General features: G+C 38.1%; 2 pseudogenes; both read left to right on the top strand.

Moving 5' to 3' along the window:
* The first annotated feature begins 6,556 nt into the window (after positions 1-6,556).
* On the top strand, positions 6,557-7,382 carry LOC118935905 (olfactory receptor-like protein OLF4; annotated as a pseudogene).
* Positions 7,383-12,812: 5,430 nt separating this feature from the next.
* LOC118935904 (olfactory receptor-like protein OLF4) lies at positions 12,813-13,624 on the top strand (annotated as a pseudogene).
* The last annotated feature ends 7,044 nt before the right edge of the window (positions 13,625-20,668 follow it).

Raw genomic sequence — 20,668 nt, forward strand, 5'->3', positions numbered from 1 at the left:
TGTGGAGTGGGATCCCCCCCTACTTTATTCTTCTTTCTCAGGATTGCTTTGGCTATTCCGGGTCTTTGGTGTTTCCATATGAATTTTTTAATTATTTGCTCCAGTTCATTTAAGTATGTTGCTGGTAGTTTCATAGGGATTGCATCAAATATGTATATTGCTTTGGGCAGGATGGCCATTTTAACGATATTAATTCTTCCTACCCATGAGCGTGGGATGAGTTTCCATCTGTCAGTGTCCCCTTTAATTTCTCTTAAGAGTGACTTGTAGTTTTCAGAGTATAAGTCTTTCACTTCTTTGGTTAGGTTTATTCCTAGGTATTTTATTTTTTTTATGCAGTTGTGAATGGAGTTGTTTTCCTGATTTCTCCTTCTCTTGGTTCATTGTTAGTGTACAGGAAAGCCACAGATTTCTGTATGTTAATTTTGTGTCCTGCAACTTTTCTGTATTCAGATATCAGTTCTAGTAGTTTTGGGGTGGAGTCTTTAGGGTTTTTTATGTACAGTATCATGTCATCTGTAAATAGTGACAGCTTAACTTCTTCTTTAGAAATCTGGGTTCCTTTTATTTTTTTGTTTTGTCTGATTGCCATGGCTAGGACCTCCAGTGCTATGTTAAATTACAGTGGGGCGAGTGGGCATCCCTGTCCAGTTCCCGATTTCAGAGGAAAAGTTTTCAAATTCTTGCTGTTCATTATAATGTTGTCTGTGGGTTTATGATATATGGCCTTTATTATGTTGATGTACTTGCCCTCAATTCCCATTTTGCTGAGAGTTTTTATCATGAATGGATGTTGAACTTTGTCAAATGCTTTTTCAGCTTCTATGGAGATGATCATGTGGTTTTTGTCTTTCTTTTTGTTGATGTGGTGGATGATGTTGATGGACTTTCGAATGTTGTACCATCCTTGCATCCCTGGGATGAATCCCACTTGGTCATGGTGTATGATCCTTTTGATGTATTTTTGAATTCTGTTTGCTAATATTTTGTTGAGTATTTTTGCTAATATTTTGTTGAGTATTGGTCTGTAGTTTTCTTTTTTGGTGGGGACTTTGCCTGGCTTTAGTATTAGGGTTATATTAACTCCATAAAGTGACTTGAGAGCATCCCCTCCTCTTCTATTTTTTGGAAAACTTTTAGGAGAATGGGTATTATGTCTTCCCTGTATGTCTGATAAAATTCCCAGGTGAATCCATCTGTCCCAGGGCTTTTGTTCTTTGAAAGTTTTTTGGTTACCGCTTCAATTTGTTTGCTTGTCATTGGTCTGTTTTGATTTTCTGTTTCTATCTGGGTCAGTCTTGGATGGTTGTATTTTTCTAGGAAGTTGTCCATTTCTCCTAGGTTTCCCAGGTTGTTAGCATATAGGTTTTCATAGTACTTTCTAATTATTATTTGGATTTCTGCATGGTCCGTCGTGATTTTTTCTTTCTCGTTTCTGATACTGCTAATTTGTGTTGACTCTCTTTTCCTCTTAGTAAGTCTGGCTAGAGGCTTATCTATTTTGTTTATTTTCTCAAAGAACCAGCTCTTGGTTTCATTGATTTTTGCTGTTGTTTTATTCTTCTCAAGTTTATTTATTTCTTCTTTGATCTTTATTATGTCTCTCCTTCTGCTGACCTTAGACCTCACTTGTTCGTCTTCTTCCAATTTCGATAATTGTGACATTAGACCATTCATTTGGGATTGTTCTTCCTTTTTTAAATATGCCTGGATTGCTATATACTTTCCTCTGAAGACTGCTTTTGCTGTGTCCTGCAGTAGTTGGGTCTTTGTGTTGTTGCTGTCGTTTGTTTCCATATATTGCTGGATCTCCATTTTGATTTGGTCATTGATCCATCGATTATTTAGGAGCGTGTTGCTAAGCCTCCATGTTTTTGTGAGCCTTCTGGCTTTCTTTGTACAATTTATATCTAGTTTTATGCCTTTGTGGTCTGAAAAGTTGGTTGGGAGGATTTCAATCTTTTGGAATTTATTGAGGCTCTTTTTGTGGACTAGTATGTGGTCTATTCTGGAGAATGTTCCATGTGCACTTGAGAAGAATGTGTATCCTGTTGCTTTTGGATGTAGAGTTCTGTAGATGTCTATTAGGTCCATGTGTTCTAGTGTGTTGTTCTGTGCCTCTGGGTCCTTACTTATTTTCTGTCTTTTGGATCTCTCCTTTGGAGTGAGTGGTGTGTTGCAGTCTCCCAGAATGAATACATTGCATTCTATTTCCTCCTTTAGTTGCGTTAGTATTTGTTTCAGATATGTTGGTGCTCCTGTATTGGGTACATATATATTTATAATGGTTATATCCTCTTGTTGGACTGAGCTCTTTATCATTATGTAATGTCGTTCATTGTCTTTTGTTACTTTCTTTATTTTGAAGTCTGTTTTGTTTGATACCAAAATTGCAACACCTGCTTTCTTCTCTCTGTTGTTTGCATGAAATATCTTTTTCCATCCCTTGACTTTAAGTCTGTGCATGTCTTTGGGTTTGAGGTGAGTCTCTTGTAAGCAGCATATGGATGGATCTTGCTTTTTTTTATCCATTCTACTACTCTGTGTCTTTTGATTGGTGCATTCAGTCCATTTAAATTTAGGGTGATTACTGAAAGGTATGTACTTTTTGCCATTGCAGTCTTTAAGTTTGTGGTTACCAAAGGTTCAGGGTTAGCTTCTTTACTATCTTACTGTCTAACTTAACTCACTCGTTGAGCTATTATAACACAGTCTGATGATTCTTTATTTCTCTCCCTTCTTATTCCTCCTCCTCCCTTCTTCATATGTTGGGTGTTTTGTTCTGTGCTCTTTTTAGGAGTGCTCCCATCTAGCGCAGTCCCTGAAGGATGCCCTGTAGAGTTGGTTTGTGGGAGGCAAATTCCCTCTACTTTTGCTTTTCTGTGAATTGTTTAATCCCTCCTTCATATTTAAATGATATTCGTGCTGGTTACAGTAGTCTTGGTTCGAGGCCCTACTGTTTCATTGCATTAAGTATATCATGCCATTCTCTTCTGGCCTGTAGGGTTTCTGTTGAGAAGTCTGATGATAGCCTGATGCTTTTTCCTTTGTAGGTAACCTTTTTTTTTCTCTCTGGCTGCCTTTAATACTTTGTCCTTGTCTTTGATCTTAGCCATTTTAATTATTACGTGTCTTGTTGTTGCCCTCCTTGGATCCCTTGTCATGGGAGTTCTGTGTACCTCTGTGGTCTGAGAGGCAATTTCCTCCCCTATTTTGGGAAGTTTTCAGCAATTATTTCTTCAAAGACACTTTCTATCCCTTTTTCTCTCTCTTCTTCTTCTGGTACCCCTATAATGCGGAAATTGTTCCATTTCGTTGGTCACTCAACTCTCTTAGAATTCTTTCATTCCTGGAGATCCTTTTATCTCTCTCTGTATCAGGTTCTCTGTGTTCCTGTTCTCTGTTTTCTAGTCCATTAGTGGTCTCTTTCATGTCATCCATTGTGTTTTGAAGTCCTTCCAGAGCTTGTTTTATTTCTGTATTCTCCTTCCTTAGTTCTTGCATATTTCTCTGCAAGTCCATCAGCATGTTTATGACTTTTGTTTTGAATTCTTTTTCAGGAAGACTGGTTAAATCTATCTCCCCAGGTTCTTTCTCAGCGGAAGATGTACCAGATGCCAAAACTGTCTGGGTTAGTCTTGTCTGGATCATATTTTTTTGCCTTTTCATGTTGACAGGTGCTATTGACTGTCAGCTGGCAGGGCCAGACTTTTCACTTGCTACTGGCCTTTCTTTACTGGGACAACTGCGACCCCTGGTGGCTTGTGTTGGGTAATTGCGTGTAGACTGAGTCTTTGTGTCTTGCCTGGCCGATATGGAGGAATCTCCCTTTCTGAGGGCGTGGTCTGCCTTAGGCTGCTTCTCTGCTTTCGCAGCACCTGGAAGGGTGATTGATGAGGAGGCTATTTGGCTGTTTACCTCCATCAGGGGTCTCAGAACTGTTGCCCAGGGTGTTAGTGTGCCCGGTTTTTCCTGTTATTTCCAGCCACTTGGCAGTGACCTGTGTTGTTTCCGTCCAGCTGTTACATCCCTGTCCCTCTAAGACTTTCAAAAAGCACTCGCTTTTCTTTGTCACTGGGGCATCAGCTTCGGAACCCGCTCAGAGGTCTTGCTGCCCTGTTTCCCTAGTTTCCAGCCCTCCATGCATGCACTGTTCTGAGCTCTGGTGCGGGTGGCTGGGGCTGGGTGTTTAGCAGTCCTGGGTTCCCTCTCCCTCCTGCCAGGAGCTGGGTAGAGGCATGCTCATGTCACCCTGGGCTGGGGTTTGTATCTTACCCTTTTCACCAGGCGCTGGGCTCTTGCACGTGTGGATGTACTCTGGCTGTTGTCCTGTGTCTACTGGTCTCTCTTTTAGGATTAGTTGTGTTTGTTGTATTTTCAAAAATATATATGTTTTTGGGAGGAGATTCCCACTGTCCTAATCACCCCTCCATGTTGGCTCTGCCCCCCATGCTTATGATTTTTATTTTGAAATCTCTTTCAGGAAGATTGGTGAGTTCATTTCCATTTCACTATTTTTCTGGTGTTTGTGATATTTTTATTTGAAACATGTTCCTTTGACATTTCATATTTCTATGTGGCACCCTCTAGTGAGCAGAAGTTTTAGTTTGTGGAGTCTCTCAATCCCTGGAGTGATTTCAGGGTTTTCAGGGCTCAGCGCTGGTGCCTGGGGGCAAAAAAGAGCTGTTTCCTGCTTCCCAACAGCAGTGCCTGTCTACACTGTCAGTACCAGTGGGTCAGCACACAGGTGTAAGCCTCTGGGCTTTCCGTTTGTAGCTGCCATAGGCAGGGCCTCCCTCTGGCTGCTCTGTTGCCACAGCAGGGACAGCCAGTTTGTGAGCTGGTGCCAGAAGGCCAGGAGGAAGGCAAAAGCAGGCTGCAAATCACAATGGGGATCCTCAGAGCTGAGTAGACAGGCAGGGGGTTAGAGCACCTGAAGCTCCTCAAGATTCCCATTCTGCTGAGCAGAGTGCACCCAGACAACCTTGTCCATGTATCCTTTCTCCTGAGTGCCAGCTCCATGTAAACCCCGCTCATTCAGCAGCCCTCTTGCTGCTAGGAAGCCTCTCAGAATGCCTGCCTTCCTGTATCCCAGAGTGGCCATGTGTGGATCCCTGTTCTCCACAAATGGCTGAAATCTCAGTTTTTTCAAGTATCCTGCCTGTTGTAGCTTCCCAACCCCACTAATCTCCAGAGCACCATGCAGTGTAGGGTTGTGTTCCCAAAGCAGATCTCCAGGGATGGGTATGGACTAGTACTAGGCTTTCAGCCCCTCCCAGCTCTGTTTCTCTTCCTCCCTGCTGAGAGCTGGGATGGGGGAAGGGCTTGGATGCTGCTGGATCATGACATAGTAGATTACTTTTTATAACTTTGTAGTAATCCACATGTATATATTAATGCACTTCCTACTTGCACTCATCTATCAATACACATTTTGTTTGCCTCCATGTCATGGTTTTTTAAATAATGGTACAATTAATGTAGGTGTACATGTTTCTTTATGTATTTATGATTTCAATTTCTCTGGGTAAACTCCCAGAAGTGGAACTTCTGGGTGACATGGTATTACTATTTTTAATTTTGGAGGAAACTCCATAGTGACTGCATCAATATATGTTCCACCTACAAAGCAAAATGGTCCCCCTTTCTCCACATCCTCATTAACACTTGTTATTTCTTGTCTTTTGGAGAGTGGCCATTCTGACTGTTGTGAGGGGGCATCGCCTTGTGGTTTGGATTTGCAGCTCGCAGGCTGTCCACTTTGCTCCTCAGCATCCTCTGACATGACAACTTGTCACTTTCCCTCTTGCTCGTTCCTATTCACACACTGGCTGCATTTAGAGCCTCAGTTTTCTGAAAGAAGCATCTTCTCTGGGGCTTCGGCAATGGAAGGACCCTTGCTGGGCAGCCACTTCCCCAGATAACCCTCATCTCCTGTCCTATCTTTCTTGAGGTTTCTGTTCATGTCACCTTGTTTGCAGTTATTGCCTGAACACCCAGCAAAAAATAGCCCACCCACTCCGTCCTTTATACCTGCATTCTTTTTCTTCATGGCTCTTGTAATGAAGGTACATGTTATTCGATTATTTTTAATTGCTTTTTTTCTTTATCTATTATTGGATTATAGGGACTTTCGTGTTCAGCTCTCCATACTCATTACCAAGATAGATCCTAGAACTTGATCTACAATCAATACATACTTATCAAATAAATGAAAACTATTCCCAGTGAAACAATAGCACACATTCTGCTTGAGCAACAGGCCAAAAGTAGGAAAGGAAATCCCACTGAGAAATGGCACCAGGGATGTTCTCAATGGGACCAGACCTCAACATACATTGGAGTTGTTTTCTTGATTCTAAAATAGAAATGGTAGTATTTATGCTACATCACTAATGCTTGATTGTGTGAAAATTTGTCATTTACATTTCTGTATCTTGGTAGGTACCTCCCACACATGGACCAAAGGAACCTTACAGAATTTTCAGAGTTTTCTCTTCTGGGATTTTCAAGTGAACCACAAGTGCAGCCCCTAATATTTGGGTTTTTCCTCTCCATGTACCTGATCACTGTGTTTGGGAACCTGCTCCTCATCCTGGCTGTCAGCTCAGACTCGCACCTGCACACACCCATGTACTTTTTCCTTTCCCACCTGTCCTGTGTGGACATCTGCTTCACCTCCACCACCATCCCCAAGATGCTGCTGAGCATCCAGACCCAGAGCAAAGTCATAACATATGCAGGCTGCATCAGCCAAATGTATTTTTTCCTGCTCTTTGCAGGACTGGACAACTACATCCTCACTCTGATGGCATATGACCGTTTTTTGGCCATCTGTCACCCCCTGCACTACACAGTCAACATGAACCAACAGCAGTGTGGCCTGCTGATCCTGGTGTCCTAGATCATGAGTCTCCTGCATTCCTTGTTACAATGCTCAATGGTGTTGAGACTGTCCTTTTGTACAGACTTGGAAATCCCCCACTTCTTTTGTGAAATCAAGCAGGTGGTCCAGCTTGCCTATTCTGACACCTTCCTTAATTACATGGTGATGTACTTTGGAGCTGGGCTCCTTGGATGTTGTCCTCTTGCTGGGATCCTTTACTCTTACTTGAAGATAATTTCCTCCATCTGTGGAATCTCATCAGCTCAGGGGAAGTATAAGGTGTACAAGCCTAGGTGTGTACCTTAGCTCTTCTGCTACCCAGAGCTCACACTCAAGTGCAACAGCCTCATTGATGTACACTGTGGTCACACCCATGCTGAACCCCTTCATCTACAGTCTGAGAAACAAGAACATAAAGAGGACTTTGAAAAGATACTTTGAGAAGGAAACTATAAAATGGCCAATTGTTCTGGGACTGAAGAAATGCATCTTATAGCAGGACTCAACTCTGAGAACCATAAATTATGATTGTTTTATCAGATTGTGAAGCATTTTGCTCCTCATATTTATTTCCTGGAATTTCAGTTTCTTCGATTTGAACTTCTCTGTAAAATTTAAGTATCCTACTCTATTATCCTTCTGCTGTCTCTGATAATCTCTTTTCCTTTGTCATTTTTCTATTTTCTCAAATTTATTTCCAACTTTTTATAAAATATTTGTCTATTCCCATTTGTCACATGTGAGTGGATGAATTTTAAGAATAGTTTCTTCTGGGGTGAAATATGTCATACTAATTTTCTCTGTTTTACTAAAAGAATACTCTTGAGTTGTACCACTCACTTTTTATAACTTTTTAATATTCCACATGTATATATTAATGCACTACCTACTTGCACTCATCTATCAATACACACTTTGTTTGCCTCCATGTCATGGTTATTTAAAATAATGGTACAATTATTTTAGTCCTGGAATTTGAACTTCCACGCAGAGACCTTCCTCTCAAGAGTTCCTATGTCTATACTTAGCAACCATTTTATATAATTTCATGGGAGATGAAAATATGAGACCCAGTGTATGACTTTTGAATCCATTATATGTCACTACCTTAAATGCTCTTTCTAAATATACAGACTTTAATGTATAGTGCATTTTATGATAGGTTATTGGATTTTATTCCCCTCATTGGAACTGTATTCTCTTATTCAACTTGGTGTCCAGAGCCCAACTTAGTCACTGGCAGATCTGGTAATCAAATACATGTCTCCAATTGTTGTCTATATAGAAACACACATTTCAGTAAGAGTATGACATTCTATGGTTAGTACAACATGATTAGAGTCAGAGATTACCTTAATTATGAGTAAGTAAAATTTTAGTGACACATTTATTACTATGCAAACTTATTTTTCTATTGTAGACATCTATGTATCGATGTGTGTAAGACTGTTTTCTGTGTGTGAGGGGCTTTGTCATTGGTATGAAGGATTGTTTGGCTTAACTATGCTTTTGTTTCATTATCTTCATGCTTCTTCTTGAAGACATACAATTCTCCTGACAAATATGACTCCTTCCATTGCTCTAAATGAAATACCTCCTCTTATTCTATACTTTGTCATGACCACAGAAGAGCCAGTGGATGAACAATATCAGTGTCCCCCATTATGTATGTCCTTGATATGGATATAGATAGTCCTTTACTCATGAAAAATGGATGACTCCCTAGAGAGCCTGAATTCCTGTCCAGTCATGTGATTCACTCACAACTTTTGCAAAAAAGTGCACATCCTTCCTTCCAACAATGCTTAGTTACCTACAAGAGAAATTCAGGAGAGTTACTTATGAATACAATTACATGAAATAAACTTGAATGACACAGTAATCATGAATGCTATTGTCAAATTTCAGGAGAAACGCAGCATCCCCTCAGCCATGGCCAAATATCCCCAGTGGGAAAAATCATGTGTGCTTGAGAACCACTGTCCCAGACTTCAAGAACGGGAAACATTCAGATTCCAATAGTGTGGTACATACTCATAACACCTCATGCATGGGAATTTTGTAAAGGTTAAATCAGTCCATCCCTATGATGTGCGAAGATAGGCTATAGTACATAGAAAGATTTAAATATAAAACTTAGAACCATTAACATTTCATAACGATGGACAGAAAGACAGCTCTTAACTTGTAATAGACCTATGAAACTCCCAATTTTTTTGACAAAAGTGTCAAAAATCAACGACGGTAGTGCTCAATGTTTTACATTAAGTGAACAAAGTGTCCCTCTTTTAAAGAGGGGAATGATAATTTCCTGGAACTGTCAGAGGCTGTGTGCCCACCACTCTCAGTGCTCGGAAGATCCAAAGGACCTAATCCTGATGGAATCCTCTGTCTTTGATTTTGAGAAAACCTTAACTCAGGCTTGGTAATAAGGTACTGAAGGATATGAGCCCTGGAGGCAGAAGAGTTCACGGAGAAGGAGTAAGAAAAGTTGAATTCTGCTGGATTACAATGTGGTCTCTGTGGAACAGCAGGAAAACTTTCCTTTCTGTCCAGATCCATGACCCACAAGGGAATCATGCACTTAAGTTGGGAGTGACAACAGAAAATCACCTAATGAGGAGATACAATCAGCTACAAACATCTCCCCTGCTGCAGTCCCTCAGGTGTGCAACCCTGAATTCAATAGCTTGTGTTTACTTCCCTGGACACCTAAGTCTGGTTTGAGGGCCAATGCTTACTCCTGCTGGCATTCTGTTGGGGACTGAGCTCCAGTCTCCTTAACCAACCATCCAGGAATGTGGAATTACTCGCAGACCCCTTCTTCTCAGGACTTCTTATTCAGGTGAGTCTGAGAGTCCAGCAGATACTACAGGAAAAGGGTCAGAGAGAATGGAGCTGCGAACTTTTATTTGAGGTCACATTAGAGCCAATCCTTCCTAACTCATATACCAGATATCACTATGGTTGTTTGCTGACTTGATTCATATTTTTGTATATTTATTTATGAAGCTAAATAGGAAAGCAAGTTTTGTTACCATTAACCCAAGTTCAGACTTGCTAATTAAATGGTGTCAATGGAAATCCAATAATGAGAGGCATAATGCTCTTCCAATGAAAGTAGGACATAACTCTAAATTCTTATTCTTTAACCAGAAGAAATAAGAAATTCTCTTTGGAATGATATATGGTGAAGTGAGTGCATTTATTTTTATTTTTAAGATGGGGCATATTTGACAGCTTCTGTATTGATGGGAAATATACAGAGCAAAGAATGCTGGCAATTACATCATTGCATCAGCAGGAGTGGGACAGACATGTCACAGTACACTTCCACACTCTGGGCTGCACATTAAAAAACGACTTTATATGTGAAAAGGGGAAAGCTAATAGGCCTTGCAATTATTTCATTACCTGTGTGGCTATATATATGGGTGTGTATACATATATGCATATACATATATAATCATTTATATATATGCTTATACACCTATGTATAGATGCCTATATATTTATAAGTATTATACATATGCATATAAATACAAATTCATTTTTTATTGACTTTCTCCATCAAAGTTGTCTATGAGGAACTTTGCTTGCATTAGGGTGTTTTTATTCCTTTGTCTCTCTGATAACATTTTTTAAAAGAATTATTGTTTTCTTTTATTTTGGAAAATAACAGTTTAGCATTAATTTCTTCTATGTATGTATAGATACATTTATGGGATTGCATGAGACTTCATAACTTTTGTGTGGTCAAGTCTATCACTCAGTCATACAGTATTTGTCTAATGTTTGTTTTATTTTTTATTTTTGCTACTAAAGGAATGAATGGTCACTTTAATACTCCAATTGCAAATCCTTGCTTTAGTAAAATAGGTAGTGAATGTTTCTCCTGAATGCTGAGTTGTAATAAATCACCGTTTATACATAGTTTCAACTTTTAATTTCATCTCTATTTCTGCCTATTGTTTCTACTGACATTTCATGATTAAATGTATTTGTAAAATTGCATCCTCTTTGGCCAATATTGGGAAGGATTTTTTTACCAGAGGGTATTATGCTAAATGATAGAGAAAGAAAAAGAAAAATACTGTGTGATTTCACTTATATGTGGAATTTAAAACAAAAACAAGTGAATAAATTAAATAGACTGATAAATACAGAAAATGGACTGGTGGTTGCCACAGGGGAGGTTGGGTGGAAGTGCAAAATGGGTGAAAAGCATAAAGAGGTACAAACTTACAGCTGTAAGTAAGTCACAGGGATAGAAGTACAGCAGAGGAAATGGAGTCACTAATGCAATGACTATGGCAAGAGATGATACCTAACCTTACTGTGGTGAGCATTTAGTTATGTGAACAATAGTCATATTACTATGTGGTACATCTGAACATCATAATCAGTACATAATATTGTACATCAACTAAGTTTCAATTAAAAATTAAACAAAATAAAGATCACTTTTATCTTCTGTAAGTGCATTTGAATCCAGATATCCTTATATAAGAAGAAACTATAAATTGGATACTGTTTCCCCCCTGCAATGTAAAAGCCTTTTATGTGATCTTTTCATGTATATGCCTTGACAATTTCATTGTGAATTAGGGCCCATGTTGATATCATTAAATTATTACCATTGTACTTTATCTTTTATCCCAAGGTACAGATTTTAATAGTTTACACCTCACACCTCCAAAAAAATGACATAAATATTTAAAAATAAATTACAAATTTCTCTATTTTAGCAAAATTCTTTCAAAAATTACATGGGCACAAAATTAACCATGTCATTGCAGGAATTCTTTTCATGCACCAACAAACCTTTACAATGGCACAAAGTATTTTTAACCCCATTGGTATTTATACCACTTGAGACTCTTATAGAGAAACCAGAATATGTGAAAGACACAAAATGAATTATAAGCCTGCCTTTCTGTCTCATTCTAGAGAGGAAACCAAATCTTGATCAGACAAGAATGCACTATTCATGACTTGCAAATACGATAAAGTGAAAAATATTTCCAATTAAAAATTATGAATTATCATCATTGAAGACCTATTTCCTTTTGTGAATTGTTAGTTTATTCCCTTTGCTCATTTTTCGTTTGGGATATTTAATCTACAAAGGGCTTTACCTTAAAGATTTCACTCTATCTGCCTTTGGAATAAAGGTATTTTTAAATTATATTTTAAGGGTGTCAAGGGGATATAACAGCAGTTGGAATTTTGCAAAACCAGGGAAACTTTTCCATCTCTCAAGGACCTTCTAAGCTGATTAGATCTTTTTCTCCTAATTCCCACTTTATTTCTATCTCTTTCTCTCTTTCATCAATGATTTTTTTTCTTTAAATAAATGAAATACACAGGACACAAAATGGCCACAGCAAAATGGAGCCCCATGTTTATTGATCCATGGGAGGCTTACCAAATGCAACTTCTATTCACCATTTCTACATTCTTTAAGGGAAAGGTAATCTGAGATGACCAGCTTGAGTGTAATCAGGGTGGTTATGGGTGGGAAAGACATGGTGTCATATGACAGTTTACATAATATTTCTATTTGCATATTGTCTTTCATCATCACTGTATTTTAGGGACATGTTTTGTTGGCACCCTGTACTCAGTACTTCTGTGTTCTTGGAACATGGTCAGCAGTCAATATATATACCTGAAAGCATGAAAGAATTTATCCTTGAAACCGTAGATTTCATGACATCTTGAGGAAAATGATGCAAATGGGACAAAAATTAATAATCAAAGATGAAATTGGGTATTGCATCCAGGAGAACTTATCTATACACGAAATATTAAACAATTTCTTGACTGCAAAACATAAATTGTAGAATTTAAACTGTGTGAGTAATGCTTATCTGTGTAAAAACAAGTCATGTTATTTAACTTTCCTGGTAGTCACCTCGGCTGCATGGAACGAGGCAATGATACAAAAATTTCAGAATTCCTTCTCCTGGGATTTTCAGAGGAACTGAAACTGCAGCCCCTCCTATTTGGGATTTTCCTCTCCATGCCCTTGATCACAGTGTTTGGGAACCTGCTCCTCATCCTGGCTGTCAGCTCAGACATCCATGTACTTCTTCCTCTCCCACCTGTTCTTTGTGGACATCTGCTTCACCTCCACCACCATCCCCAAGATGCTGCTGAGCATCCAGACACAAAGCAGTGTCATTACCTATGCAGGATGCATCAGCCAGATGTACTTTTTCATACTCTTTGCAGGACTGGACATCTTTCTCCTAACCATGATGACCTATGACCAGTATGTGGCTATTTGTCACCCTCTGCACTACATGGTCATCATAAACCCCCAGCTCTGTGGTATCCTCGTCCTGGTGTGTTGGATCACAAATATACTGTACTACTTGTTACACAGCTTAATGATCTTGAGACTGTCTTTCAACAGAGTGGAAATCCCCCACTTTTTCTGTGAACTCAATCAGATGGTCCAACTCTCCTGTTCTGATACATTTCTTAATAACTTGTTGATATATTTTGGAACTGGGCTGCTGGGTGGTGGTACCCTGGCTGGGATCTTTTACTCGTACTGTAAGATAGTTTCCTCCATATGTGGAATCTCATCAGCTCATGGAAAGTTTAAGGCATTTTCCACATGTGCCTCTCACCTCTCAGCTGTCTACTTATTTTATTGTACGAGCACAAGTGTGTACCTCAGCTCTGCTGCTACCCCCAGCTCACACTCAAGTGCAGCAGCCTCAGTGATGTACACCGTGGTCACACCCATGCTGAACCCCTTCATCTACAGTCTGAGGAACAAAGACATAAAGTGGCTCTGAAAAGATTCATTGGGGTGTAAACAATAAAAGGATTGATTGTCCAATGGTGAAGAAATGACCATGACTGCAGGGCTCAAAGCCTGGGAGAAGAAACTGCATTTCTTCTATCAGATTGCAGAATAGAATTTATTTGGAATTACAATTTCTTTAACTTCAACTTGTTTAGGCAACTTAAGTTCCTCAATTTATATAACTTTCTGCTTTGTCTGATATATAAATAATTTTATCTTTGTCCATTTTCCTACTTTCCCAATATTTTCCACAATCTTGGATCAGGAAGACTTCGAAATTCCCATTTTTTTGTATGTGAGGCAAGGTGGATTTTCTATGAATAAGTTATTTTCAGTTGGTATACTTCTTCCAAAATAAACTATCTCTCATGAATTGCACTACTCATATAAAAATAGAAAAAAATAACCTTGACAACCAAGAAAATTTATACAATTTTATAATAAGAATATCAGAGTCCATGGTTTTTCATTTTTATGTCTGTCATCTTTTGTATACACCAACCTTAACTGTTCTGACAATGTAGACTTTTATATACTACTGTAATTTTTAATGGGTCATTGGATTTTATTCTTCATTAGGTTTTGTATTCTTATTCGTTTGTGTCCACATTATTACCATAGTGATTGGCAAAATAATTATACAACACATGTCCCCAAGAGATGTCTACACAGAAACATAACTCAAAGATTGACTTCATATGGCATTTGAATCTGTGAGGGAGATAAATATGACTAAGAAAAACTTTATGCTTTGTATTACTAAGAAAAATAGTTTGTCTGTCATATACCTCATTAAAATATTAGCATTTGGTGTCCATGAAAAAGGATTTTTCCTCATTTAGGTGAATGATTGGTTGGCATGTTATAGTTTATCTGTTTTTTATCTTCTGCTTTATATTTAAACTTTTGGTGTTTCCTTCACAAATGACACTTTCCATGCTATAAATGAAATGTCTTCTCTTTTCCTCTTTCTAATTTGGCTCTAGTCACTAAATTAGCAATAAATAAACAAAAACAATACATTCCATCATTCTGTCTTAAAGGATGACTCATTGGAGAGATTGAATTTCTGTCAACTCATGTGAATACACACGTATTGTACAAGCATGCATATCCTTTCAACATCTCCTCACTACCAGTAGGAAACTTCAATAATGTACTAATGGTGAATACTGTCTCCAAATACCATAATGTATGCCTGAACTGAGAAGATTACTGTAGTCGCCCTCAGTTTTGTTCACTTTCATTATTTTATCTGTTAATTAACACTGAATAATAAACTTTCCTAAAAATCAAGTGATTTCCTATGATTCCTTTGTAACTGAATGGTATTGCTTTGTGGGCAGTTGTTCTGATCTCTGCTTAGTTCCACTGAGTCTACGTTCAGCTGTGATTCTCTATATTGTTCTTTTAAATAACATCAATGTAATATGCAGCTTTAGAGCTCTTCTCTCTTTTCCCAATATATTGTAAGCTTATTTCAATTATATGTGTAATAAAATCTAGCTTATTGGAAAAAATGAGTTTATGAAATCTGAGTTCCTTTAATTTAATTCAATTATCCCTTTACCCATATATAACCCTTTGCTTTCTTTACAGTTATGAAATGTATTTCTCAGCTTTGTCAGATATGATTCAGCTACTTTTGTTCTAGATGTTATCCGAAGCCATGTACTACTAGACTTTCTTAATCCTTATTTATTAAAGAATAATTATATACAATAAACTGCAGAAGTTTACACCAATTTGTTGAATTAAAATAACTGACAAAATTAATTATAGAGAGTGCTTCATTCCAACTGTACAACACTGGAGAAGGTGTCCAATAAATTTTCTTTTTGGTATCAATCTATAATTACATGAGGAGCATTATGTATACTAGACTACACCCATCACCAAGTCCCCCCACAAACCCTGTTACAGTCACTGTCCATCAGCATAATAACATACTGTAGAATTACTACTTGTCTTCCCTATGTTGCACAGCCCTCCACGTGCCCCTCCTATTATACATGCTGATCATAATGCCCCCTTTCTCCCACGCGACACTTATCCCTCCCTTCCCACCCATCCTCCCCAGTCCCTTTCCCTTTGGTAACTGTTAGTCCATTCTTGAGTTCTGTGATTCTGGTGCTGTTTTTTTCCTTCAGTTTTTCCTTTGTTCTTATTTTCCACAGATAAGTGAAATCATTTGGTACTTGTCTTTCTCTGCATGGCTTATTTCACTGAGCATAATACCCTCTAGCTCCATCCATGTTTTGCCAATGGTAGGATTTGTTTTCTTCTTATGGGTGAATAATAGCCCATTGTGTATATGTACCACATCTTCTTTATCCATTCATCTACTGTTGGACACTTAGGTTGCTTCCATACCTTGGCTATTGCAAATAGTGCTGTGATAAACATAGGGGTGCATATGTCTTTTTCAAACTGGGCTCCTGCATTCTTAGGGTAAATTCTTAGAAGTGGAATTCCTTGGTCAAATGGTATTTATGTTCTGAGGTTTTTGAGGAACCTCCAAACTGCTTTCCACAATGGCTGAACTAGTTTACATTCCCACCAGCAGTGTAGGAGGGGTCCTCTCTCTCCACAACCTCACCAACATTTGCTGTTGTTTGTCTTTTGGATGGTGGTGATCCTTACTGGTGTGAGGTGATATCTCATTGTGGTTTTAATTTGCATTTCTCTGATGACTAGCGATGTGGAGCATCTTTTCATGTGTCTGTTGGCCATCTGAATTTCTTCTTTGGAGAACTGTTTGTTCAGCTCCTTTCCTCATTTTATTTTTTTATTTTTTATTTTTAATTTTTTATTGTTTATTTTTTCTTGAGAGGGTATCTCTCATATTTATTGATCAAATGGTTTTTAACAACAATGAAATTCTGTGTAGGGGACTAAATGCACAATCATCAATCAACCCTAAGACTAATTCTCAACAGTCTCCAATCTTCTGAAGCATAACAAACAATTTCTTACATGGTGAACAAGTTCTTACATAGTGAATAAATTCTTACATGGTGAACAGTACAAGGGCAGTCATATCAAAGAAACTTTCGGTTTTGAGCAAGCATCATAAACTATAAACAATAGGCAGATATGATTATTAGTTTGACTTTTATACTTGATTTATATGTTATTACCACATTTCTCTATTATTATTATTATTTTAATAAAATGCTGAAGTGGTAGGTAGATGCAAGATAAAGTTAGAAAACATTATTTAGTGCTGTAAGAGGACAAATGCAGATGATCAGGCCTGTACCTATAGAGTAAGTATTAATCCAAGCTAGACAAGAGCAACAAAACATCCATGGATGTAGAAGATTTCTCTCAAAACAGGGAGGTTGAGGTTCTAAGCCTCACCTCTGTTGATCCCCAACTTCTCACCTGATGGCACCCCTATGACTGTGCCTGTCTTAGGTTGTTCCTCCCTTGAGTAATCTTACCCATCTCTGGCTAACCAGCCGTGTTCCAGGGCCATACAGGGAAATGTAAAGTTGGTAAGTGAGAGAGAAGGTTAGCTTTTCACTTCTTTGCTGATTTATGCCCTGTGGCTTCTATGCCCAGCTTTTGTCTTGAAGTATCTTTACCAATTGGAAGAATTATGATACTCGGTAATTTTCGATATGAGGCATGAGTTCTACTATAGGGCTGTAATTACGAAGGAAGAAGAAAAGCTATAGAAGTACAAGACAGAAGAAAACATGGGAAGATTGATTATTTCTTTGACATAACTTCTTGTGGAATAACATAAGCATGTATAGGTTTTAACAAACTACTAATTAAATTGCGTGCACACATTAAAAGAATAGAAATACAGATACATAAAAAAAGCGGTCCTACAATTACCAGCCATATCCAGTGAAACCAAGAAAATCAGTTAGGTACCTTAAGCATTTGTGAAAACTCATCAAAGATATGGTGAATATTGTTTAACTGAATTTGAGTAGTTTGAGAAAAATCAGACAAATTAAAACACATTCCTGGGAACTGTTCACATCCCATATGTTCTTTTAACAGTATATAGTCTACAGTTGCACGATTTTGGAGCACTGCAACTTGAACTTCTCCTAATTCTTGCTTGAGTTCTGACAATATAGATCCAGTCAAATTTGTTGTTTTACTGTATGCACAGGCCAACTTAGATATCTCCTTCTTCATTCCAATGGCAAGTCCAGGAACCAGTGGGATGAATGCAGCTACAACTGAAATAGTGCCAGGATCTTTGTTGAAGTTTTTTGACGATCATCTTCTGGAATGACTCTTCCAGAGGATATTGATGTAGGAAGTTCTTATTCATATGGTATCTTAATTCGTTTTCTGGGTAGCCATATTAGGCTTTGATCCTCTGTATAAACACAAACAAACCCTTTGCCCACACTTTGATATGACCTTTATACCATTGTGAAGAACCTATTGGAGACCACCACACAGTAACTGCTTTTTTTTAAGATAAAGAAATATTATCATTAATATGTACTTCCATAGCTGATCATCCAAAACCCATTAAAAGATCAAAATTAAGAATATGTAAAGCATGCATTAATCGTTCATTTGCAGTTAATATTATCCTATCAGGCAGTAATACCCCCTTTTTTTTGGTATCATTAATCTACAATTACATGAAGAATATTATGTTTACTAGGCTCTCCAGTACACCAAGTCCCCCCCAACAAACCCCATTAGAGTCACTGTCCATCAGCATAGCAAAATGTTGATGAATCGATACTTATCTTTCCTGTGTTGCACAGCCCTCCCGTTTTCCCCACCCCCTATATTACACATGCTAATCATAAAAAAACCCTTTCTTTTTCCCCGCCCTTATCCCTCCCTACTCTCCCATTCTCACCAGTCTCTTTCCCTTTGGTAACTGTTAGTCCCTTCTTCGGTTCTGTGATTCTGCTACTGTTTTGTGCCTTCAGTTTTTCTTTTGTTCTTATACTCCACATATGAGTGAAATCATTTGATATTTGTCTTTCTCCACTTGGCTTATTTCACTGAGCATATACCCTCTAGCTCCATCCATGTTGTTGCAAATGCTAGGATTTTTTTCTTCTTATGGATGAATAATATTGCATAGAGTATATGTACCACATTTTCTTTATCCATTTATCTACTGATGGACACTTAGGTTGCTTCCATTTCTTGGCTATTGTAAATAGTGCTGCGATAAACATAAGGGTGCATCTGTCTTTTTCAAACTGGAGTGCTGCATCCTTAGGGTAAATTCCTAGAAGTGGAATTCCTGGGTCAAATGGTAAGTCTATTTTGAGCATTTTGAGGAACCTCCACACTGCTTTCCACAAAGGTTGAACTAGTTTTCATTCCCACCAGCAGTTTACGAGGGTTCCCCTTTCTCCACAACCTTGCCAACATTTGTTGTTGTTTGTCTTTTGGTTGGTAGCCATCCTTACTGGTGTGAGGTGATATCTCACTGTGGTTTTAATTTGCATTTCTCTGATAACTAGCGATGCGGAGCATCTTTTCACGTGTCTGTTGGCCATCTGAATTTCTTCTTTGGAGATCTGTCTGTTCAGCTCCTCTGCCAATTTTTTAATTGGATTATTTGCTTTTAGTTTGTTGAGGTGCGTGAGCTCTTTATATATTTTGGATGTCAAGCCTTTATCAGGTCTGTCATTTACGAATATATGCTCCCATACTGTAGGGTACCATTTTGTGCTACAGATGGTGTCCTTTGCTGTACAGAAGTTTTCAGCTTGATATAGTACCACTTGTTCATTTTTGCTTTTGTTTCCCTAGCTCGGGGAGATATGTTCATAAAGAAGATGCTCATGTTTATGTCCAAGAAATTTTTGCCTATGTTTTTTCTAAGAGTTTTATGGGTTCATGATTTACATTCACGTCTTTGATCCATTTCAAATTTACTTTTGTGTATGGGGTTTGACAATGATCCAGTTTCATTCTCTTATATGTATCTGTCCAGTTTTGCCAACATCACCTATTGAAGAGGTTGTCATTTCCTCATTGTATGTCCATGCTTCCTTTATCATATATTAATTGACCATGTATGTTTGGGTTAATATCTGGAGTCTCTATTCTATTCAACTGTTCTGTGGCTGTGTTCTTGTGCCAGTACCAATATGTCTTGATTACTGTGGCTTTTTAGTAGAGCTTGAAGTTGGAGAGGAGGTTCCCCCCAGTTTATTTTCCCTTCTCAGGATTGCTTTGGCTATTTGGGGTCTTTGGTGTTTCCATATGAATTTCAGAACTATTTGTTCCAGTTTGTTGAGGAATGCTGTAGGTATTTGATAGGGATTGCATTGAATCTGTATATTGTTTTGGGTAGGATGGAAATTTTGACAATATTAATTCTTCCTAGACAAGAGCATGGGATGATTTTCCATTTGTTTGTATCTTTTTTATTTCTCTTAAGAGTATCTTGTAGTTTTCAGAGTGTAGGTCTTTCACTTCCTTGGTTAGGTTTATTCCTAGGTATTTTATTCTTTTTGATGCAATTGTGAATGGAATAGTTTTCCTGATTTCCCTTTGTACTAGTTCATTGTTTGTGTATAGGAAAGCCACAGATTTCTGTGTGTTAATTTTGCATCCTCCAACTTTTCTGAATTCAGATATTAGTTCTAGTAGTTTTAGATTGGAGTCTTTAGGGATTTTTATGTACAATATCATGTCATCTGAAAATAGTGACAGTTTGACTTCTTCTTTACCAGCCTGGATTCTTATATTTCTTTCTTTTGCCTTATTGCCATGGCTAGGACACCCAGTACTATGTTGAATAAAGGTGGGGAGGGTGGGCATCCCTGTCTTGTTCTCGATCTTAGAGGGAAAGCTTTCAGCTTCTTGCCATTAAGTTTACTGAAGCTCTTTTTGTGGCCTGGTATGTCATTTATTCTGGAAAATGTTCCATATGCATTTGAGAAGAATGTGTATCTTGCTGCTTTTGTGTGTAGAGTTCTGTAGATATCTATTAGGTTCATCTA

The sequence above is a fragment of the Manis pentadactyla genome, chromosome 18, assembly GCF_030020395.1.
Source record: "Manis pentadactyla isolate mManPen7 chromosome 18, mManPen7.hap1, whole genome shotgun sequence".
Lineage (NCBI taxonomy): Eukaryota > Metazoa > Chordata > Mammalia > Pholidota > Manidae > Manis > Manis pentadactyla.